At 46.1% G+C, this 25,770-nt stretch overlaps 1 protein-coding gene across 8 annotated transcripts in view; it reads right to left on the bottom strand.

Annotated features, from left to right (window-relative positions):
* The window catches only part of CNOT3 (CCR4-NOT transcription complex subunit 3), a 63,563-nt gene extending 49,133 nt beyond the window's left edge, over nucleotides 1–14,430 (bottom strand). For all 8 annotated transcript variants that reach the window (XM_040432626.1, XM_040432682.1, XM_040432673.1 and 5 more), the window contains exon 1: nucleotides 14,134–14,430. The gene's annotated coding sequence lies outside the window, so the exon portion shown is untranslated. The remainder of the gene's footprint in view (nucleotides 1–14,133) is intronic.
* Between the last annotated feature and the right edge of the window lie 11,340 nt (nucleotides 14,431–25,770).

Below are 25,770 nucleotides of genomic sequence, written 5' to 3'. Positions count from 1 at the left end.
GATATCTTTTTTGTTATTATTACTACACTGTCCCTGCTGGGGGGGGAAAGAAAAAAAAAAACATCTTGGACAACCCCTTTAAGGTGGGAAACACGCAACGGCACATCCTTCAAGGATTTTTCTAGGCTTTCTTGAAAATGAGCTAAACTGCGCTTTTGGAGGCTCCAATCATGTTCACGGGGAACCCTAGGACCCCCCTCCCCCCAGCTCTGTACAGATCACTTTACTGCAGTTATCTTCTTATCTGTCATTCTAATCCTGCCTGTAATGATACTACATCTGTGTACAGATAAGACAGGATCCACCATTCACAGTAGGCGATTGTCAGAGCTTCTCTATTCCTTCCTTGTACAATGACCTCTGCACTGGTCACAGAGCATGTCTAGGGAACTCTCCCATAGAAGTCAATGAGTCCCCTCCTGACCATTGTGTCTAGGGCCCATGGAACTGCCGTATTTTCTTAAGGTTTTCTAAATGCTGTATTAGAAACAACTATTTATGTGCTGCAGGACCTGCTGGAGAATTTAGTTGTATATGTCATCCGTGGTATTGTGACTTACACAGATTTTCATGCCCGATCACGTTTGTTCAGTTTTGCAAACCAGACACAAAAAACGCTGTTTGCAGAGGTTTTGTGTCCGGACCCAAAACGCAACTGAACTGATACTGATCAGTTTTGTTCCCATTGACAATGAATGGGGACAAAGCTGATCCGTTTAATTCAGGTTTTGAAATCCTCTGCCAGATCTGATGGAAAAACATGAATGTGGAAAAACTGAAGTAGAAGATTCATCCTTTTTTTTCATCGTTTCAGTCAGTGCATAACAACTGGGAAAACACAGATGCAAGCGGTAACTTCTGTCATCAGTCTTCAATGACCTCACAATAAAAACACATTCATTTCTACTGTGGCTTCTGTTCATCACAAAGACTACCGTAAAAGGTGCGACTCCAATCTGTGACAATAGAGCTGCAACATCAAGTACATAAAGATGGAGACAAGGCCTCTGAAATATTTATATAAAATATGTCAAGAGCAAACAGCCTCACAATAGGAGGCCAAAAACCCGGCAGTATATTCAGAGGATGTTCATAATGATAACTACTGCGAAATACAACTCACCATAGGACACACATGATAAACCTGGTGCAGACGGGGGGAAGCAGATAACGCAACGCTTACGTATACAGTTTGTGGGTGTCTGATCTGCAGGCAGGAGGAGCTGAGCAGACTGATATAGTTTTGTGGGAAAAGATTCAGAAAACATCTATTCAGACATAAAGGTAGAAGAAACAGTCGGCACTACCTTTGTGGTCCACAGTCCGGCATGCATGCACGTAGGGCTGAAACGATTACTCGATTGGATCGAGTAATTAGACACAAAAAAATCCTCAATGTTTGTGTCATGTGACCACTGAGCGGGAGTGAAGCGCTTGCTATTACTCACCGCTCTGTGGTTACCCGCCGGCCTGTACCGCGCTGCACTGGATCCTGACACATCGTCAGGTCATAGTGCACGCAAGCGTGCACTTTGACCCGATGCAGTGTGACATTAGGATCCAGTGCAGCGCGAGGAAAAGAGGAAGGAGCTGTGGAGCGGTGACCCTACAGGAAAGGTAAGTATTTTATTGCGCTGGGGACATGGCACTGAAGGGGGACAGCCGGCAATGGATGGCATGGAGGGGCAGATGGGAGTGGTGGACATGGAGGGGCTGATCTGATAGCACTGGGGGAGTAGGGGAAATGGAGGGGCTGATCTGATGGCACTGGGGGAGTAGGGGAAATGGAGGGGCTGATCTGATGGCACTGGGGGAGTAGGGGAAATGGAGGGGCTGATCTGATGGCACTGGGGGAGTAGGGGAAATGGAGGGGCTGATCTGATGGCACTGGGGAATGGGGGAAATGGAGGGGCTGATCTGATGGCACTGGGGGAGTAGGGGAAATGGAGGGGCTGATCTGATGGCACTGGGGGAGTAGGGGAAATGGAGGGGCTAATCTGATGGCACTGGGGGACATGGAGGGGCTGATCTGATGGCACTGGGGGAGTAGGGGAAATGGAGGGGCTAATCTGATGGCACTGGGGGACATGGAGGGGCTGATCTGATGGCACTGGGGGAGTAGGGGAAATGGAGGGGCTAATCTGATGGCACTGGGGGACATGGAGGGGCTGATCTGATGGCACTGGGGGACATGGAGGGGCTGATCTGATGGCACTGGGGGGACATGGTGGGGCTTGATCTGATGGCACTGGGGGACATGGAGGGGCTGATCTGATGGCACTGGGGGACATGGAGGGGCTGATCTGATGGCACTGGGGGACATGGAGGGGCTGATCTGATGGCACTGGGGGACATGGAGGGGCTGATCTGATGGCACTGGGGGACATGGAGGGGCTGATCTGATGGCACTGGGGGACATGGAGGGGCTGATCTGATGGCACTGGGGGACATGGAGGGGCTGATCTGATGGCACTGGGGGGTGGGGAACATGGCAATGGATGGCATGGAGGGGCTGATGGCACTGGGGGAGTGGAGCTGAAGGCACTGGGGGAACTGATGCACTTGGGCTGATCGCACAGGGGGGAACAAAGGGTGTTGTGGACCGATGGCAGGAGGTCTGATGGAGTTTTTATAAAGGAAAACAGTCAATTAATTTTTTCTTATTAGATTACTCGACTAATCGTAAAAAATTATCGATAGAATACTCGATTACTGAAATAATTGTTTACTGCAGCCCTACATACACGGGTAACATGGCAATACGGTAGTGCTCAGCAACAAGCCCGAAACAATCAGAGTCCAAGATGCCGAACTCTCGGGTTGCATCGGGTATTGAATTATTGTTACCCAATCGATACTTTTGTACCCACAGCCTAGTATCAGAGAACATGGCACGCGCTACTCTCACTGGGCGCCATGTTCTCCTCAGCAGCACAGTGGAGAAGGACGCAGTCTCCCCCTCCCTCCCCCCTGTGCCGCTGCCACCAATGAGAAGAAAGAGGGGGTGAGGGGGAGGGGAGGGGCTGTGGCCACTGCGCCACCAATGAAGATAACTAACCCGTTAATTCAAATATAGGCGGCAGGTGCTGGCGGAAAAATCACATACCCGGCACCCGACCTCTATGACAGGGCACTGCGATCCATGGCAATTAACCCCTCAGGTGCGGCACCTGAGGGGTTAATTGCTGCACCTATATTTGTATTAAAATGTTAGTTACCCCCAACCCCAGTATTATAAACATTGGTGGCACAGTGCACCCCCCAACCCCAGTATTATAAACATGGGGGGCGCACTGCGCCACCAAACCCCAGTATTATAAAAATTAGTGGCGCAGTGTGCCCTCCGCCAACCCCCCGCCAGAATTAAAGTCATTGGTGGCAGTGGCCACAGGGTCCCCTCTCCCCTCCTCCTCATTGGTGGTGCAGTGGCAGCTTCTGATCGGAGCCCCAGCTGTGTAATCCTTGGCAGCCAGCACACTACTGAAGCCCTCCATGGTAAGCTCCCGCTGCTGTGTGTACTATGCATAGGACTCCAGGGAGAGTGTAAGGCCCCTTTCACAAGGGCGAGTATTCCGCGCGGGTTGAACGCATTGCACCCGCACTGAATCCTGACCCATTCATTTCTATGGGGCTGTGCACACGAGCAGTGATTTTCACGCATCACTTGTGCGTTGCGTGAAAATCGCAGCATGCTCCTCTTTGTGCGTTTTTCACCTAACACAGGCCCCATAGAAATGAATGGGGTTGCGTGAAAATCGCAAGCATCCGAAAGCAAGTGCGGATGCGGTGCGATTTTTTGCGCACGGTTGCTAGGTGACGATCATTATTATTGGTTAACATGGTTATAAGGGAAAATAATAGCATTCTGAAAACAGAATGCATAGCACACTAGAGCTGGAGGGGTTAAAAAAAAAAACATGGTGATGGATCATGTGATAAACGCAGTGACGTCATCAAAGGTCCTATTGCTCACAGATAAAGACAGAAGAGATGCGGGCTGCGCGAACAAGTGGATTAAGGGGAGTTAAAAAAAATATATATTTTTTTTTTTGACCCCTCCAGCCCTATTGTACTATGCATTCTGTATTCAGAATGCTATTATTTTCCCTTATAACCATGTTATAGGGGAAATAATACAATCTACACTACAACTAACCCAAACCTGAACTTCTGTAAAGAAGTTTGGGTCTGGGTACCACAGTCGGTTTTTTATCACGCCCGTGCAAAACACATTGCACCCGCGCGATAAAAACTGAACATTGGAACGCAATCGCAGTCAAAACTGACTGCAATTGCGTTCCTACTCGCGCGGGTTTGCCGCAATGCACCGGGACGCATCCGGACACGCCCGTGTGAAAGAGGCCTAAAGTCCTGTTCACCCTAATAGATCTCCATTAGGGTGAATACGACAAGGGATGAAAAGATCCCAGGTTCTAGCCCCTAAGGGGGAAATATTATTTTTTTTTTTACTTTTTATTTAATAACTAAGTTTAAAAAACAAAAACAGTTTACATGATGGTTATTCACTTTTCAATAAAGCATTTGAAACATAAAAAACCAAACAGCAAAATATTAAGTATAAATCACCCCCTTTCCCAATTTTACATATAAAATATATAAACAATAAATAAACATATTACATATCGCCACGTCTGAAAAGTCCAAACTATTAAAATATTTAAAAATATCTACTATGCGGTGAATGCCGTAACAGAAAAAAAATAAAAACGTGCGATTCGCCATTTTTTTGTCCCCTTGTCCCCCCAAAAATAGGATAGGACTGTTCTATTATAGACCGGACATTCCATAAAATGCGGAATACATGTGGCTTTTTTTGTGTTTTATTTTTTTTGCGTGGTATCAAATGGTCGAGTATCACAATACTTTTTTATGGTATCGAAATCTAATCAAAATGTAGGTATCGTGACAACAGTACCGCTCTCACCAATTGCTGAAATCACTTCTTTATTCGTACCATTAAAGGGGTTGTCCCACAAAAAATATTCTAGTTTTCAAACAAAACACCTGGATCTGAATACTGTTGTAATTGCATGCGATTAGAAATGTTGCATAGCCACTGATTTATTCAGTAAGGCTCCATTCACACGTCTGTATAATGGGTCCGCATCCATTCCGCAAAATGCAGAACGGGTGCAGACCCATTCATTCTTTATGGGGACGGAATGGATGCAGAGAGCACACTATGTACTCTCGGCATTTGCATTTCCGGAACGCGCCCCCGATCTTCCGGTCTGCAGCTCCGGAAAAAAATAGAACATGTTCTATTCTTGTCCGCAATTGCAACAAGAATAGGCAGTTCTATGGGGGTGACGGCCGGGTGTATTGTGGATCCGCAATGCACTATGGACGTCTGAATGGAGCCTAAAATGTATCTGTATAGCACCACCTGCTGTTTGTTTCTTTTCTTATTTCTTTGTCCTGCTCACTGAGAAGGCCGCACATGCTCAGTTTCATCCTTCTACTGCCTCCTGAGCTGTGATAGGGAGAGCATGGACACGCCCCCTGAGCTGCAGAAGAAAAGACACTCCCTGAGCTGTCAGCTTGATACAAATCTAGCAGAGCAATGAATGAGGAGATCTCTGGATCTATGTGAGGTACAGGGCTGGTTCTAGCTTTGTTAGAGATTGTCATGTATTATAGGATGTCCGATTTTAATTTTTTATATTAATCATGAGATAACCCCTTTAAAAGACGAAGTTCTGTAAAGGATGCAGCTTCCTTTAATTCAGTTCCATGTCTGTTCTTGCTATGCTTAGGAGTCCAGTGGGCGGTCTCATCAGTGACGGACAGCTATCTGTGTATGCACTGTCACCGAGTAGGACCACCCACATGACTCCTAAGTATAGAAAGAAAAGGGATCATGCACATGACCGTGTCCATATTGCAGTCCTTAAACCATGGATCTATACAATACAGATACCGTCCATGTGCAATCTGCATTTTTCTCAATCCCATGACTAGAAATGACTATTTGTGTCTGCGATGGGGAACGGACGTATAGATGTGAACAGACCCACAGAAATGAATAGGCCCATGTGTTATCTGCAAAAAATGCAAGTCGGACACGGATGAAAAATACAGTCGTGTACATGAGGCCGTATACTGAATCTGCTGGCGGTAGATTAGACACCATGTTCAACATGTGAGATGTCACATTCTGTGGAATTTTCGAAAACGAAGGACTCTCAGCTAACATCAGATCTCTGCTAAAGGACAAGAACATTGGTGGCACGCTGCTAGGTCATGCTATTATAGGGGTCCTCCCGAGACTGGGAACCAATGCCAGGATACCTTCTGCCATGCAGTCTACAAGCACATCACATGTCACACCACTGACAACAGGAGTGCAGATAGCGCCTCACACTTCAGGTCCAGCAGGAGCCAGAAGCAGAGGAGAAGGGAGCTCGGCTCTGGAACCAAAGCGCCAGTGATAGAGGATTTTATTTTTTAACCCCTGCACCCTGTCTGATAATGTCTAAAGCGGTTTCTGGTCTCCGAGAACCCCTTTAATGTTTGACTGGTTCCAACTGCTGTGACTTCCGCCAACTGTTACATTAAGTGGCAGCGGTACTAGGGAAGCACTTTGCCATGTTGTCTTCTGCCACCATTGCTTGGCTTTTTTCAGGTGGATGCATGAACAGCCATTACAGTCAATGGCTACACACACGCCACATCAATGTCACCAGTGTGGTGACTACTCCTTTCAATTTGGAAAACTGGGGGCAAAATGCATCTATTAATAAATGTGCTACATGTAGCGCCAGCACACTTCATCGTATGTAAAAGACAAACTGTGTGCGCTGCATTGTTCTATTTCTCCTCTCCACCACGACACCCGCTACAGAGTACTAGGCTCAATTCTACCACATGTACAAGCAGGGAGCCGTCAGTGTTTTCCCTCACCCAGCTATAACCCACGGCATCTGTGGAGGAGCAGGGGACAAGCAGAAGGAGATTTACTATGGTTTATGGCTCATGCACACAAACATATATTCTTTCTGTGTCTGTTTTTTTGCAGACCGTATACGGAACCATTCATTTCAATGGGTCAGCAAAAAATAAAAAAAAAAGGAAAAAATAAATAAATAAACTTACGGTCGTGTGTGTGAGCCCTTACTGAACACAACGCACGTGAAAAATCACTAGTGACATGTAGGAAGTTTCACCGATTTAAGGTATGTTCACACGTGGCGGATTTGCCGTGGCAGGTTCTCATGCGGCAAATCCATGGTGTTGCACAGTAATAGCAAAGTGGGGAAGATTTTAAGGAATCTCATCCAGATGCTGCGTAAAAAATCTGCAGTGTAAACGGACCTAAAACTGAAAGCTTCACAATATCGATGTATGCTGCAGACGTCCACCATGGATGTTACCCGTTGCATCTACAGCAAATACCATATGGATTTCACAGAGATTTTCGTGCGGCTCCACAGCAGTCTGCAGCGGACTTTTCCCTGCTGTATTTTAAAAGAGGTTGTCCGGGTTCAGAGCTAAACCCGGACATATCCCCATTTTCACCCCGGCAGCCCCGCTGACATGAGCATCGGAGCAGTTCATGCTCCGATGCTCTCCTTTGCCCTGCGCTAAATCGCGCAGGGCAAAGGCATTTTCAAGAGTTCCGGTGACGTACCGGGCTCTTCATGGGGCTGCCAGGAAGCCCGGTGATGTCACCGGCACGGATGGGCGGGCTTTAGCGCTGCCCTAGCCAGTAAAATGGCTAGGGCAGCGCTAAAGCATGCCCATCAGAGCCGGTGACGTCACCGAACACATTGCCGGGCGGAAGCCTCCGCCCGGCAGTGTGTTGTTGTAAACAAAAGAGCCCGTGCCCTGTGCGATCTAGCGCAGGGCAAGGGAGCACATCGGAGCATGAAATGCTCCAATGCCATCAGGGGGGCTGCCTGGGTGAAAATAAGGGTATGTCCAGGTTCAGCTCTGAACCCGGACAACCCCTTTGAGTCCCATATAGATGTACTCTGATGTGTATGATTTCTAAAAGGAGGAAAGCCTAAGGGTATGTTCACACAATGGATATGAATCTGAACATCGTGGTGGATCTAATAGTGGGTTTACGCGGCCCGAGGAGCAGACGATTATTGGGAAGGAAGCGTTCCTTCCAGACAGCTGCTGCTTGTTCAGTGGAGGTGACGCTGCAGTCACACGAGGAGTTACTTGCCTGCAGGAGCGACTTCCACCTGATGAAGGAACGTTTTGCTCGTTCATTGGGTGATTGGCTGCAACTTTAGATGGGCAGATTATCATAGGAACGTTAGTCCCTGATAATCTGCCCGACAACTGGGCGGTCTATACCCGCCATAAGGGTACTTCATGTGCCAGTATGTGTTTTGCTGTCCACAAATTGTGGATCCGCAAAAACATGGATACTGTGCATTGCATTTCACGGAATGGAAGGGACGACCCCTAATAGAACTGTACTATCCTTGTCTGTAATATGGACAATAATAGGACATGTTCTATTTTCTTGCGGAGTGGCCATACTGACACGGAATGCACAATACAGTAATTTCTGTTTTTTTGCGGCCCCATTGAAGTGAATGATTACGCATACACGGCACAAAAAAAAGAAACGGAACGGACACGGGGAAGAAATATGTTCCTATGGTTGAATCCTTATATTTCTGCCATGGACTGGCTGCAGGTGTGCGGTAGATTCGTACAGCGATTAGCCACGTGGTTATGGCAGATCCTGTAACAGATAAACGGAGGATTCTTCAGACGGGTTACGGTATTTTCAGCTGTGTCCTTTCATAGTACTACAGGGCTGATAGTACAAGTCATGTAAGGCCTGGCCATCAGAGTGATGTTAATCACTTTGGGATTGCAGTGTAAGATACGGCGTTAACACTGCTAGTGCCAGCCTATGAGGCGTACAACGGCACAAGAGCGCGCCATTTTATAATGCCTCGATTTAGCAAAGCCCTGGCACATGAAACAACAGGAATGCACGTAATTCCATGTGCACCCGCAGGCTCACACTGCCAGCAATAACGCCCTGCAATCTAATGTGATCACAAAGTGATAATCTCTATGGAGCCCAGTCCTAAAGCTGAAGACGCCAGGGTGACAGCTGCCGCCATCAATATCTCCCTACTCTCATGTCATATGCAAACTGACATTCATTAGGAGCCATGCAAAACCTGAAGAATACAATGCCAACCAATATGCCAGCTTAACAGCACAAACCCAAATTAATGTCCGATTCCTATTCTGCTGAACATTTAATCCTCACCATCAGATTAATGTCGGCTGGAACCATCTAAGGTTCATTCATCTCTCTCCATTCAGAATAGATACATATTGGAGGGGGTGTCAAGAGGGAGAGCTGATGGGTCATACAAGTGTTCAAAAATGTATGGCCAGCCTTACAGGAGTTCAGACAGACGACATGAGGAGCTGTGACGTGGCGGTCAGCGGTAAATTTCTTCTTAGATTACGGACTACCGACCTTCCTCCTTATCACAGGCAGGACCCCACGGCTCAACAACCTGCCATATCTCTATGAAGCCTTGTGATGGATGCAGCACATATGATCCGCTACCACTGCAGATAACGTATCATATGCCCTTCTAAAAGGAATCCGTGATAATAGTGGACTCTCCGATAATCACTAACGAGCGTCCCTATGAATGCTCATTAGCGATCATCCTGCAGTCTAAGGGTCCATTCACACGTCCGTATGTGTTTTGCGGATCCGCTGTTTTTCATGGGGATGAGCGATGGCATAGCGATCGCTCCTCCCCGTGTTGCAGAGGAAATCACTGCATGTAATAGCAGCGGTGTCCTCCGCGACAATTGCTAGTAGAGTCAGGATGTCTAATACACCCTTAAAGGGAACCTGTCACCAGGATTTTGGGTATAGAGCTGAGGACATGGGTTGCAATCTAGCAACCCATGTCCTCAGCTCATTACACAAAATCCAGGTGACAGGTTCCCTTTAAGTCCACATCTCTACATTTTACGTTTTTCACTGCCTCCCGTTCCCCGGCTATCAGTGTTTAAAGCTGCGCTGAAATACACTGAGGATTGCTACATGCACAAGACCGTATGTGTTTTGCGGTCTGCAAATTGCGGATCCAAAAAAAAAACTCCGTATGCAATCCGTTATTTTTTTTTGGCGGATTCATTGTAACAATGCCTAAAACGGACAAGAATAGGACACGTTCAATTTTTTTTTTTTGCGGGGCTACGGAACGGACATACTGATGCGGACAGCACACGATGTGCTGTCCGCATTTTTTGCGGACCCATTGAAATGAATGGGTCTGCATCCTATCCACAAAAAAAAAAACGGACACGGAAACAAACAACATTCCTGTGCATGTAGCCTTAGGCTACCCCAGAAGTCTAGACTGTGTATTCCTGTGAGACTACAGGGTGGCAATCTGGACTGCTTATTTACAGCACTACTCATGTATTACTGCAGATAATAGTCCGACATTCTGGTGACAGATTCTCTTTAACCTCCAATGTCCTAATAGCAAAAAATATCGGACACAGGTACATTGTACCATCTATGCCAGCCTCATGGGAGGAGGAGATGTTAGAAATTCAAGTTTCCATGGATTTGGCCTTTAATCCATGTAATACACCTACCTGATATGGGCTCATTCACACGAACGTATGTGTTCCGTGCATTGGGGCCGCAATTTGCGGCCCCCAATGCACGGAGAACGTTCGTGAAGCCTCTGGGACAGATCCAGACCCATTCAAATTGAATTGATCCGCATCACTCTGTTCCGCAAAAAGATAGGACATGTTCTATCTTTTTGCGGAACGGAAGTACGGAACGGAACCCCACAGAAGCACTCTGTAGTGCTTCCGTAGGGTTCCATTCCGTGCCTCCTTTCCACATCTCCGGATTTGTGGACCCATTCAAGTCAATGGGTCCGCATCCGTGATGCAGAATGCTCACGGAACGGTGCCCGTTTATTGTGGATCTGCATATGCGGTCCGCAATACAGAAACAGAACCCATACGTTCGTGTGTATGAGCCCTATATCAATAAGAAATGGCAGTTATTGCAGTTTGCCTAATTTACACCCCATAGCGGGTCAGGCTCCTGCATTGGAGATTACAGAAGGGGCAGTCGGGAATATTCTGGGGAAGTGTATATAGAGAGCAGGAACGTTACTATGGACAGTGTGGGGGGGGGGGGGGGGTCAGGGTTTTTTTGTGGTTGGGATAGGGACCTGATTGCTTGTATTCTGTTGTTTTTCAAGAAAAATGTTTTTTTATGATTTTTTTAAAATATGCATATAGATGAAATAATGCAGGGCAGTCTAGGAGCAGTCACCACTCCTGACATGTCTGTTTTAGTAACTATTGTATTCCCCATGTAATATCAATCCTGGAGCATCTACACTTATGATTCTGTGTTGTGCCTTTCCTCTAGAATTCCTATAAGAAGTTTATGAATGAATTGCCAGCAGTCTGCAGTAAAGTCCAGCTGGGTGTTACCAGTTGTCTGACTGATATCCTATCAGTGCTGCCAGTATGTGCCAGGGACACCCCCCCCCCCCCCCCCCCCCCCAACTGGTAACACCCTGCTGGACTTTATTGCAGACTGCTGGCTATTCATTTAAAAAATTCTGGTAGGAATCATAGAGGAAACGCACAGCATAGAGTTACATGAACGGATGCTCCAGAATTTGTAATACATAGGGATTGCAAATAGTTACTAAAACCTACCTGTCAGGAGAGGCGACGCTCTACTTTCAGTCATTCATATGTCAGTAAATAGCCAATATAATTTCTATCCGCCTATGAATATTAATGCCTCAAATACAAATAAAATAATGAAGGCTCAAACAAGTATAGCGATTTATGATGCTGTGTAACCCTTAGAAGTGTGGAATGTATTGGAGAACAGTGACAGCATTATGTCAGTGTTCTCCAATACATTCCAGAACTGTAAGGGTTACATAGCACCCTAAATCAATACACTGCCATGTGACCCCGGCAGTGCTGGGAGGTCTGGACAAGTGCTGCGCTGCGAGTCCCGGGGCCTAAAGGACACATTCGACTTCTGCTCTTTTTGTAATTCAACGCTGGTTTCGGCTTCCAAAACAGCATGCGGAAACCTGACCGTGTGGCTGCCCCCTAATAATCCTGGTAGAGATGAGCAAACTTCTGTTTTAAGTTCGGCGTCTAAAGTTCGGCTTCCGGTTAGCGGAGGATCCTGATATGGATTCCGAATTCCGTTGTGGTCCGTGGTAGCGGAATTAATCATGGCCATTATTGATTCCGCTACCACGTACCACAACGGAATTCGGAATCCATATCGAGATCCTCCGCTAACCGGAAGCCGAAATTTAGACGCCGAACTTAAAACAGAAGTTCGCTCATATCTAAATCCTGGCTATATTACACGTATCCAGAGATACGCCATACCCAATAACATGGGTGTACGAAGATCAATATGGTAGCTACTGGTCAGTATAATCAAACCAGTTACACAGCCAGTGGTAATGGCCTGGGAGGGGTTAACCTTGTGGGAGGAGTCAGAGGTATAAAATGGGCTCCTCTCAGTGGACCCATGCCTTTCCATCTTCAGTACCTTTCCTGACCTGTCAGTGGGCGGCCATGGCATAACCTGTGCTGAAAAGAGCAAAATGATGAACAAAGAGCTGCAAGACAACGGAGTTCTTCCTGCCGCGACCCATGGGGATCTTCAGATGCATTTTGGGATCCAGAAGAGGTAAAAAACAAAGACAAATGCATACCAACATGACATTAAATGAACCTTCCGGATCGCCTTAGTTCCTTCCTCTGGCATCCAGTCCTACTTATGGCCAAGAAGAACTGAACAAAAAAAAAAAAAAACGAGCCTTGTACTGCGCTGATAAAAGCGCTGTTAGCGCACCGGCGTAAGACCAGCTCGTACATACCCAGTGCCGGGCAAAGCAAGTCTGTCTACACTATGTGGTCCCCGAGGTAAACACTTTCCATTTGTTGCATCAACTTAGTCCTTCCATATTAAGAAGATTAACAACGCTGCTGCAGCCAGGTGTATAGACAGAAAAGTGGTGCCTGCCGGGGTTCCATCCCGACCAGGGCTGGCCTGCCAATGACTCAAGGAATCACATTTTTTTTCCACTGAGATGGTCGGCAAGTATTAGGTGAAGTAGGACTGTGGTTGGTGACAACACTGACATATATATATATATATATATATATATATATATATATATATATAACATCCTGATGTATAACAACCTCTGGCAGGCCAGCTGTTCTGAAACTACAACTCCCAGAATCATCCTTTCACTTCTATGGGAGCTGCACAAGAACAGCCAAGTAAGGATGCATGCTGGGAGTTGTAGTTAAACAGCTGGAGTGCCTAAGGTTGCTGATCGCTGGCCTATGATCACATCTGCATGGCCATAACATCTGGCAGACTGAAGCACAGCATAGAGCGATCACTACTCCTACGTACCGGCCCTTAGAATACCCTACTGGCTATGGTCAACCTATAATAAAGGCCGAATCCCATTCCCTGTGCCAACCTCTGACCGGTGGATGCCATACGCCACCTGTATTTGTATTTTCACCCGTTTCCATCAACATGTAACGAGCCGACCCATTAGTTCCATGCCGGCTGATGCCTTCTGCTTCCTAGAGGAGACCAATTGCTACCCCCGGATACATGATGGTTTGCACATACACAGCATGGGTTTACCTGCAGGTTACCTGGACCCCCTCAGACGTACGGCCTCGCACGTCAACACTACTAGAAAGTTTGCCCAAGTGGATTTTTCCTGGAAAGTTCACCTGAAGGTGGCAACATTGCATACAAATTAACATCTGCATTGACCAACACTGGAAGACTGCTTCCGGAGTCCGGACAGTGTCGCCGGCGACCCTGGAAAAGCATTAGACGCGCACTCAGCGGTCACCCATGGCCATAGTGGTCTAATGGCCTGTGCATTAACTCCACAGCTGTATCACATTGTATCCCCTGCCACCCCCTCCATTACAGCTTGGGCCTAGGCACCCCGCCTGTCTACACAGCCACTCACAGGAAGACAGGCAGCCCGGACCCCTAGCAGCCCCCCTGAAGACAGAGACAGAAAGTACTGAAGAAGAAGCTCTCACCGCCCCCAGAAGGATGCAGAAAGGTGGGGAAAGCCGCTTCCGGTTTGAGGGTTGTTTTGGGTCTATTTTTCCACCGTTAATGGTTCTGTACCAAGGCTATTGTAAAAACAAGCAGCTCGTCTCCCGAAGGCGGGGCCAGAACTCGGCTTATTTTCGTTGCATAGGCTTCGGGAGCTTATTTATTGCCTCTTTCGCTCTCCGTCCACAGCTCGGTGGGACCCAAAATGGCGGCGACGGGCTCGGCCTCCCCCCTTCTCTCGCTCGTTTGCTCTCTTTCCCTGTCTTTCACTCTCCTCCGCGGTGGAAGCAAGGCACGCCCCCTCTACACGTGTTTGAGACTCGATTGGACAAGTCGGCTGTCAGTCATTGAAACGAAGCGCTGTTATTGGAGGAGTTTATTGTCGCTCTAGAGCGCCCGCCTTGTTCTTTGCTACTATTGGATGAGACGGCGAGCGAAGGAGGCGGTATTTCGTGTTCTGTTGGACAATCGACTGTCAGTCACAGTGACGCTTAGAAAGAGCAGTCTGTTGGGCGGAGCTCAGGAGGGACCGAGTGATTGGGCATTGGAGGAGGGGTGATGTCAGTCTGTGCAGGGAAGGACAGGAAGAGCTGCTGGTTTGAGGACACGCATGTCAATCGTAGCCAGGCAGAGAGGAAAGAGGAGTGTGATTGGAGAGCGCCGCACATAGTGTACCGGGGACACCGAGGAGATGGCAGCCAGTATGAACGCGGAGGCGGGAATGCTCAGCGAGCAGATCGGCTGGACGCCACATCGTGCGATTCCATCCTTCCTTCAAGGGATTTAGAATTGTGCCTGCTAGTTTGCAGTCTGCTGGTCTTTATGTGAAGCGACGACTCTCAGAATGCCGTGCAGCTCGGATGGCCTTCTGGGAGTTGTAGTTTTCCTCCACAGGCTGGAGATGGACCATGCCTTATCATTGGCAGGAAAGGGATGCAAATGAGCTCCGCCTCTAATGCCACCAGATGTAAGGCAGCTATCCGATAGGTCAGTGTGGAGTCTGGCACCTACCTGACCGGTTTCAAACAGGTGACATTGTTCAGTGGGGCACAAAGACATGACACAGATGTTACCCGTGTTTAGTTCTAATGATGCTTCAAATCACCCAAAAAGCTTAGGCTGTTCGCGCATCACTGCTGGGCAGAGGGACAGGGATATGGAGTGCGCATGCACCAGTTACTGGCGTGAAATTAATGCATGCTCAGGCCCGGCAGTGATGCGCGAACGGCCTATAGGGAAGTATGATGTCACAGGGCTGGCCTGAGCTTAATGAGGGGAGGAGTGAGGCGGAGGAACTTGGGCACTTTCAGAAAACTCTCCGCCCCTGGGCACGTGCGACGGCTCATTAGCATATGATAAAAACAACTTTTTGGGCGATTTTGAAGCATCAAGGACTAAACACGGGTAACATCTGTGTCATGTCTTTGTGCCCCACTAAACCGGTCAGGTAGGTGACAGACTCCCTTTAAAGGGCTGCCTTACATCTGGTGGCATTAGAGGCAGAGCTCGTTAGGAGCTCATTTGCATCCCTTCCCTCCCAGAATTCCAGAGGAGCAGGTATGGCCTATAAGTCTCCTCACACTGATTAAGGCGCTCTCCCTAAGGAGAGATAGTACCCCCCTTATCATTGGCAGGAATGCTTGTGATGTGACATTGTAGCGGAGTGCCACCAGTTTCTGCTGCAGGACTGGGAGGCGTGAATACAAACCAGACCTTTATTTACCCCCAATCGTACCAATGTGGATAAGGCTACTTTCACACTGGCGTTTTGGCTTTCCGTTTGTGAGATCCGTTCAGGGCTCTCACAATCGGTCCAGAACGGATCAGTTTTGCCCCGATGCATTCTGAATGGAAAAGGATCCGCTCAGAATGCATCAGTTTGCCTCCGTTCAGTCACCATTCCGCTCTGGAGGCGGACAAGCAGCGTTTTGGTGTCTGATGAAACTGAGCCAAACGGATCAGTCCTGACACACAATGTAAGTCAATGGGGACGGATCCGTTTTCTCTGGCACAATAGAAAACGGATCCTTCATGGCTATGTTACAGATAATACAAACGGATCCGTTCAGGGCTCTCACAAGCGGTCCAAAACGGATCAGTTTTGCCCTAATGCATTCTGAATAGATAAGGATCCGCTCAGAATGCATCAGTTTGCCTCCGTTCCATCTCCATTCCGCTCTGGAGGCTGCCTGCAGCGTTTTGTTGTCCGTCTGACAGAACGGAGCCAAGCGGATCTGTTCTGACACACAATGTAAGTCAATGGGGGTGGCTCCATTTTATGACACAATCTTGCACAATAAAAAACGGATCCGTCCCCCTTTGACTTTCAATGGAGTTGACAGATCCGTCTTGGCTATGTTACAGATAATACAACCAGATCTGTTCATGACCGATGCATGCGGTTGTATTATTGTAACAGATCCGTTTTTGCAGATCCATGACTGGTCCTCCCCAAAACGCGAGTGTGAAAGTAGCCTAAGGCCGGCATTCTAGATAATTATTAGAGGGGTGCTTCTATAGCTGGTCATACGCAATAGACTGTTGGTTGGTCGACAGCCGCTTCTCCCTACTCCGGCCGCACACTGTCCCTGTGCACACCGGATTATTTCGATTGGCAGGTTGTCAAATGTCCCTCACGCAGCACAGTTTTGTCCAGTAATATGATGGAAACCCAGTGCATCTCTTTAAAAGTTGCCGCGAGGCCCTAAATGGCTTCTACAGGGGATGGGAGTGGTAGTGACCCTGATGAGATGCTGTGTCATGGTGTCCTACCTCTGGCCGTCACTCCCTGGGGTTCAGTGCAGGGAATAAGTGGTGAGAAGGAACCTGGCAGAGACTATAGAACAAAGTACGTCTTCCTTTACTAAGTGCAAAAACAGCAGTGCATCCAGCAGCAGATCGTACAAAGTGCAATTTCTCCTCCCTGATAAGGGCTTATGGTGGCTGGCAATGAGGCAGAAGAGGACAATGTCCCTCTCTGGATTTCCTTTCCAACGGCTTTATTCTGGCACCTGTGGCTTTTAGTGTCCACTGTATGATGCAGGCTTCTAGCCATACTTGTCCTGAACTGCAGTGATGGTGTCTTGACATGTTTCCCATCACATTGCAGTGGAGTCTTGATTGCTTGATCAATCTGCTGACACAAATATGCCGTAGTTTACAAATCTTCTGTGGCCTAGGCCCCTGCGGTCTCTCTGGGGCAATGCTGTCCTCCTACAGGAGCCATCTCTGTGGTCCATATGGCCTGGAGGAGCAGGAGATGGATTGGATGCTCACTCCTTTCTAACCAACTCTAACTAGCTTATCCCCACCTTTGACAGGACGTTGGACCACCCCACTCCTACCAAAAGAGGAGGAATGGGATGGTGAGTTCCACTCCTGTTGCCAAACGCTGCCAACCGTACACCATCTGCTGGTCCACAAAGTAGTTTGCCTGAAAAGGGACATACCATGAATAATACAAAGCATTTCATTACAAACCATTTATAGTACTTCCAGGTTTGGGGTACTACATGGTGGGGGCGCATCAGTCTCAGTTGGTGTCAATCACGTGACGGATCCTTCACTGCTGTCATTTTCATTCTGCCCCTGTATTGGAGCAGAAAAATGGAGATGACAAATGCCAATGTGAACCTAGCTGTAACCAAGGTAAAAGTTTTTTTACAGTAGAAATTCATTTCTGAAGTTTTTACCCGAAGTCTCACGACACTTCGCAAAGTAATAACTTTGGCTCATAAGAGCCAATATATTCTAATACTGTACGGAGCGCTCGCTACGTGCAATATTCTAACAAAGTTTTATGCAAATCAACTTCGGATGTTTCATCCGAAGTTGATTTGCTCATCCCTAATAGGTGATATCACGTATTGTGAATGGTTGATCCTGTGTTATCTCTTTCTAATCCTGCCTGTAATGATAAGCAGATAATGCAGTAAAGTGATCTGTACAGACCAAGAAGTGGTGCCTATTAGGCCTAGTGGCCAGTGTGAAAACTAAACTGTTGGAATTTGTTCTCTTATGTATTGATGTGGAAAACTAGAAATAATTCAAATAACATCACCAAAAATTCTTTAAAATATGTTAAACATAAAAACATGACTTAAAGTATCTGGACACCTTTTGTGAAAAATAAAAAAATAAAAATTTGCCACTAATTTATTTTGTGGAGAAAATAATTTCACCAATTGGTTCTATTATCTATCTTTTTCGGCAGCCTGCTCTCATATCTGACGGATTTTCTGTGTGCACACGGGAGCGCGCACGGTCTCCCATAAACACCCCCCCCCCCCCCCCCCAAGTCAGGAGCACTGTATCATTAGATCATTAGCTGCCAGGTCCGGCACACCTGAAGCCCCGCCCCTCTCCCGAGAAGCCCAACCCCTCATGGACATCTCTTTCACCAGGAGCAGCTCCAGACTACATTGTGGTTACAGAACCTGTGGGGATGTCAGTCATGTGATCAGCCGTTTGTGGGAGGAGTTAGGGGAACACCGGCTCCGTGTAGGACTGTGCTGGGGGAGAATGCAGAGGTACTTAATGTATGGAAGGTGTGTATGAAGCAGAGCTATGTCAGCGTAACCAGTCTATTGTACAGTTTTCTGTGTGTAATGTGCACACAGTAGTTCTATCTGTGTAATAGACATGTAGCAAAGCTGTGTGTGCAATGTGTAATGGGCATGTGGTAGAGCTGTCTATGTAATATGTATATAGTATCATCCGGGGGGGGGGGGGCAGCAGTGGTCTTATGTTTAGTGTATGATGTTGGATAAATATAAAATTGTCTACATTTATTTCTGCATGGGAGACTATCACCACGCAACAAAAAAATTAAAAAATTTCGTCTGCTACTGGGCAAAAAACATTTGTCCTATACTAAATCGAGTGTGCGGATTACAAATCCGAAGTCAGAATTGTTGTAACACGTCACAAAAGTTTGCTATGCATAAGTATGCCTAAATGAATGAAGCACTTGGAAAGCATTGAATAATTTTGAACAGAGCGCGTTTTATTCCAACAATGACCTGATCAACCTCAAAGTTTGCGTAGTAAACAGTGTATGAAAATGTAATGGAATAACAACAACGTCTTACCTGAGCAAGGCCCAGAACTGTTAAAAGTTCTTCAGGCATCTGCTTTTGCTTTTGTGAACAGTCATATTTTCCCGATGCAAAAAAAAAAAAAAAAAACCAGCAGTAGTCCCCCATCATGTTAGGATTCCAGCGGCCTTGATGCCTGTTCTCCATTGTAGAAATATCTTTATGGAACCGCTCTCCATGTTCATCACTTGCGTGTCCCAAATTCAGTGGGGAAAAGTCAAGATGGGAATGTAAGAAATGCACTTTCAATGACATTCGGCAGCCAAGTTGTTCATATGCTGTAAGCACGTTGTCTACTAATTCAGCATAGTTTGCAGCTCGTCTGTTCCCAAGGAAGTTCTGCACTACTGGAACAAATGCATCCCAAGTAGTGTATTTGCCACATATGTAGCAGAAATTGTCTGGATCGTTAACACATTTGCGTTTATCCATCTTAAGTTTCAAAACTGATAGCACTATAACAGATCACTTTATCAAAATCTGTTCATCTTTGCTTATATACTTACTGCTGACATCAGCCTGAGTGCATCCAAACAGGTCTAGACATGTCTATTGGAATATCACAATAATAATTCATAAATATTATAACTGAATAGGCTTTGCATGTATAACTTAACCCCTTTAATCCTTAACCCTTTAGGACCTACATGTGCGGCGGAAGTCTGGTCCCCAAACATGGCGCCCGCCGCAGAGACCCGCGGCACATGTATGCGATCAGCCATAAGGCTGATCGCATACATTTTCCCTTTCAGATGCCATGGTCAAATGTAACCAAGGCATCTGCGCAGTCTGGAAGCGGAAGTTGCGCACTTCCACTCCGGTAACACCGTTCCCCTGCTGAGATCGGGGAACCTGTTACATTGATCTAATAGGCTAAAGCCTCAAGCAGGCTTTGGTGCCTATTAGATGGCTATACCAATACAGGCCTCTAGGTGGCAGCATTGTATTGGTATAGTGCAAATGAAGTGTTCAATGGTGTCTATATAGACATCAATGAACACAATAGGCAATCTAATGATTGCCAGTTACTGTCACCTAAGGTGACGTAAAAAAAAGTTTTTGCAAATATAAAAAAAAAACTAATGGTTTAAATCGACCCCCCTTTCAAAAATCATGGGCATCGCTGCGTGCAAAAATGCCCATACTATTAAAATATAACAATATTAATGGGATGCAGCAAATGGCGTAGCGGGGTGAAAAAAAAAACAGCCAATTTTTTGGTCACTTCAACTACCCAATAATTTAGTATTTTTTTTTTTTTTATAACAAAAGATCAAAAAGTCACACACACTTCAAATTTGTATAACTGAAATGAACAGATCGTCCCGCAAAAAATGAGCACTCACACAGCCCCGTACACAACTACAAAAAAGTTATAGTGGTCAGAATATGGTTATAAAAAATAAATACATTTTCCCTCAAAGGTTAACATTTAAATAATTTTTTTTCAGTATTAAAACGCAAGAAAAACCTATACAAGTATCGTTGTAACTAGGGTTGTCCCGATACCACTTTTTTAGGACCGAGTACAAGTACCGATACTTTTTTTCAAGTAGTCACCGATACCGAATACCGATACTTTTTTTAAATGTCATGTGACCGTTTTGGGGGATCTGTGGATCTGTGGATGACGCACTGTCATGTGGGGGATCTGTGGATGGCACTGTTATGGGGGATCTGTGGATGGCACTGTTATGGGGGATCTGTGGATGGCGCTGTTATGGGGGATCTGTGGATGGCGCTGTTATGGGGGATCTGTGGATGGCGCTGTTATGGGGGATCTGTGGATGGCGCTGTTATGGGGGATCTGTGGATGGCGCTGTTATGGGGGATCTGTGGATGGCGCTGTTATGGGGGATCTGTGGATGGCACTGTTATGGGGGATCTGTGGATGGCACTGTTATGGGGATTTGTGGATGGCACTGTTATGGGGATCTGTGGATGGTACTGCTATGGGGTGGGATATCTGTGGATGGCATTGTTATGGGGTGGGGGGATCTGAGGATGGCATTGTTATTTGGTGGGGGATCTGTGGATGGTGCTGTTATAGGGGATCTGTGGATGGAACTGTTATGGGGAGGATCTGTGGATGACACTGCTATATGTCATCCACAGATCCCCCTCATAACAGTGTCCCCCAATACACCGGGCCCCGCCGCTCACCGAAGTATTTATAAACGTGAATCCTTATCCTGTTATTAAGTTGAACTAACGCTGCCCTCTCCCATGTTCCCCTGTATCCCCCTGTATCCCCACAGCACTTACTTAAGCTTCCATAGCAGGCAGAGCGGACGGCACCAGTAACGTCACTCACTGACGTCGCGCGTCTGCTCCGCCTGCTTCATTCATAAAGTGGGCGGAGCAGGCGCTCTACGTCAGTGAGTGACGTTACTGCTGCCGTCTGCTCTGCCTGCTATTGAAGCTTACAGGGGGATACATGGGAACATGGGAGAGGGCAGCGTTAGTTCAACTTAATAACAGGATAAGGATTCACGTTTATAAATACTTTGGTGAGCGGCGGGGCCCGGTGTAAGAGTACAGTGACTGCACCGGGCCCCGCCCATAGTTACGGACTCCAGCCCCTCCTCTCTCCCGATGCTGCATCTTTGCCGGGCCGCAAAAATATTCATTGCGGGAAAAAAAAAAAGTATTCTATTTATGTATCGGGGCGGGGTATCGGCGGCTGATTACCGCCGAGAAAACTCGGAATCGGTCCCGATACCGATACTAGTATCGGTATCGGGACAACCCTAGTTGTAACTGAACTGACCTGGAGAATGAAGATAGGTAAATTTTACCGCATAGTGTACAGTGTAAAATAAAAGCCTTGATCAGAATTGCCTTTTTTTCCCAATTCTACCCCATTTGGAATTTTTTTTCCTGCTTCCTACTACAAGGTATGCAACCGTAAATGGTGCCATTAAAAAGTACAACTTGTCCCGCAAAAAATAAACTCTTTATAAGACTATGTGAATGGAAAAATAAAAAAGTTAGGACTATGGGAAGGCAGGGAGTGAAATAAAGAAGACTCAAAAATTGAAAATCCCAGGGTCCTTAAGGGGTTAAAATCTAGACGTGTCAGGCAAATTCCGAGTTCATATTTGCAATCGGCGCACTCATTTTAGTATAAATCACGTTTTTCTCTTAGTAGAAAAATGATTGTTGCGCGGTGAGCTAGCAATGGTTCCCTGCAGAAACATCAGCCTCCTAACGTTATGTGGGCCTATGCATTATATATGTAAATTACACCAAAATTCATACTCCTCCTCGGCTAAAAATACTCCTCAAAATTGTTAGGAGTATTTTTACTCTTCTGGAAAAAATGTAGTGCGACCTCAGCTGTAACATACAGCTGACAGTCTGCTTCAAACTGCAGACATATAACCCCTTCCATGCCATGGTCTGCTGCACGGAAGGGGCTAACCACCTGCTCTGCTGTAGCAGCAGCCCGATGCCGTGTAGGATGGATGTCCTCACCTCCATACAAGCCATCACCCCCCCTTCCCCCCTTCAGGATGGCCAGCGATGCAACAAGCCCCCTTGGTACTGGCACCGATGTTGGCCGTTTTAACCCCTTCTGTGCTGCGGCCCTTAGGGAACGCTGCATGGAGGGGATAACTATCGGGCCACTGCTTGAAGGGTAAACTGAGGGAGAGAGCTCCTTCCCCCATCGGGCCGCTGCGCTGCTATGGCAGCATCCCTATGGTTACCGTGGCAACCGGGCGCCTTCACAGGCATCCGGATTGCCATGGTATAGCTGAGCCTGATCAGGCTTAGGCCTCTTTCACACGACCGCGTGGCTTTATCAGTGTTTTGCGGTCCGTTTTTCACGGATCCGTTCCGTTTTTTTGTTTCAGTTGTGTTTCTGTTCCGTTTTTCTGTATGGCATATACAGTAATTACATAGAAAAAATTGGGCTGGACATAAAATTTTCAATAGATGGTTCTGCAAAAACAGAACGGATACGAAAGACATACGCATGTATTTTGCGGACCCATTGACTTGAATGGAGCCACGGAATGTGATTTGTGGGCAATAATAGAACATGTTCTATCTTTCAACGGAACGGAAATACGGAAACGGAATGCTTACGGAGTACATTCCGTTTTTTGCGGAACCATTGACATGAATGGTACCGTATAAGGAACACAAAACGGTTGTGTGAAAGAGGCTTTACTGTGAGTGACAATACACTGCAGTACACTATACAGTGTACTGCAGTGTATTGTAGAGGCATCAGAGTCAACAAAAGTGCAAAAAAAAATTAAAAAAATCTAACTTCTTCCTATATACGCACATATATAATTGGTTAAAAAAATAAAAAAAATAAACTCTAAACATGTTTGGTATCACCGCGTCCGTAACGACTGATCTATAAAGGATCACGTACTTTTACTGCACGGTGAACACCATAAATAAATTGTACTATGATGGAATTACAATTTTGGCCACCGCACTTCCCACAAAATGGTATAAAAAGAGTCATTTGTACCCCAAAATAGTACCAATCAAACCATCATCTCTTCCAGCAAAAAATGAAACTCTACCTAAAGACAATCGCCCAAAAAAATAATAATATATGGCATTCAGAAAATGGCAATCCCCCCCCCCCCCCCCCAAAAAAAAAGACATATTGGGTATCGCCGCGTCGTTACGACCTGCTCTATAAAAATATGACATTATCTACTCTGTCAGGTGAACATTGTAAAAAAAAAAAAAACTGCAAGAACAACAATTTATATTTTTTGGTTACCTTGCCTTGGAGTGCTGCCTGCTTTTTGGATTTTTCATATTGGGTAAGCTGTATCCCGTTTGGGCTGTGCACCCACTTTTTTTCCTTTTTTTTTTTTTTTATTTTTTTTTTTACTTTTCCTGTGTATATATGTGTGTGTATATGTTGTGTGTGTGTGTGTGTGTGTGTGTGTGTATGTATATGTATATATACAGTCATGTGAAAAAATTAGGACACCCTTTGAAAGCATGTGGTTTTTTGTAACATTTTTAATAAATGGTTATTTCATCTCCGTTTCAACAATACAGAGAGATTAAAGTAATCCAACTAAACAAAGAAAACTGAAGAAAAGTCTTTTCAAGATCTTCTGTAAATGTCATTCTACAAAAATGCCTATTCTAACTGAGGAAAAAGATAGGACACCCTCACATGTATTCCCTCTTAAATTGGCTCAGATCTCACACAGGTATATCACACCAGGTGCACATAATTAGTAGATCGTTACTCTGCATGTTGAATGAGGCTTGCCCTATTTAAACCTCAGACATTTAGTTTGGTGTGCTCCTGACTGTTGAAGTGAGAGTGAGCACCATGGTGAGAGCAAAAGAGCTGTCAGAGGACTTCAGAAAAAAGATTGTAGCAGCCTATGAGTCTGGGAAGGGATTTAAAAAGATCTCAAAAGATTTTGAAATCAGCCATTCCACTGTCCGGAAGATAGTCTACAAGTGGAGGGCTTTCAAAACAACTGCCAACATGCCCAGGACTGGTCGCCCCAGCAAGTTCACCCCAAGAGCAGACCGCAAGATGCTAAAAGAGGTATCCAAAAACCCTAAAGTGTCATCTCGAGAACTACAGCAGGCTCTGGCTACTGTTGATGTAGAAGTACATGCCTCTACAATCAGAAAGAGACTGTACAAGTTTAACTTGCATGGGAGGTGTGCAAGGAGGAAACCTTTGCTTTCCAAGAGAAACATCGAGGCCAGACTGACATTTGCCAGCGATAAAGTTGACAAAGACCAGGACTTCTGGAATAATGTTCTTTGGACAGATGAGTCCAAAATTGAATTATTTGGACACAACAGCAGAGGACATGTTTGGCGTAAACCAAACACAGCATTCCAAGAAAAGAACCTCATACCAACTGTGAAGCATGGAGGTGGAAGTGTCATGGTTTGGGGCTGCTTTGCTGCAGCAGGACCTGGTCAGCTCACCATCATAGAATCCACGATGAATTCTACTGTGTATCAGAAGGTGCTTGAAGAACATGTGAGACCATCAGTTAGAAAATTAAAGCTGAAGCGGAACTGGACCATGCAACATGACAATGACCCAAAACATACTAGTAAATCAACCAAAGATTGGCTGAAAAAGAAGAAATGGAGAGTCCTGGAATGGCCAAGTCAAAGTCCAGATTTGAATCCCATTGAGATGCTGTGGGGTGACTTGAAAAGGGCTGTACGTGCAAGAAACCCCTCAAACATCTCACAGCTGAAAAAGTTCTGCATTGAGGAGTGGGGTAAAATTTCCTCAGACCGATGTCGAAGACTGGTAGATGGCTACAAGAACCGTCTCACTGCAGTTATTTCAGCCAAAGGAGGTAACACTCGCTATTAGGGGCAAGGGTGTCCTATCTTTTTCCTCAGTTAGAATAGGCATTTTTGTAGAATGACATTTACAGAAGATCTTGAAAAGACTTTTCTTCAGTTTTCTTTGTTTAGTTGGATTACTTTAATCTCTCTGTATTGTTGAAACGGAGATGAAATAACCATTTATTAAAAATGTTACAAAAA

This window comes from Bufo bufo, chromosome 1 (genome assembly GCF_905171765.1).
Source record: "Bufo bufo chromosome 1, aBufBuf1.1, whole genome shotgun sequence".
NCBI lineage: Eukaryota > Metazoa > Chordata > Amphibia > Anura > Bufonidae > Bufo > Bufo bufo.
Note: the sequence above shows the minus strand (reverse complement) of the source record. Positions and strands in the feature narration are given on the sequence as shown.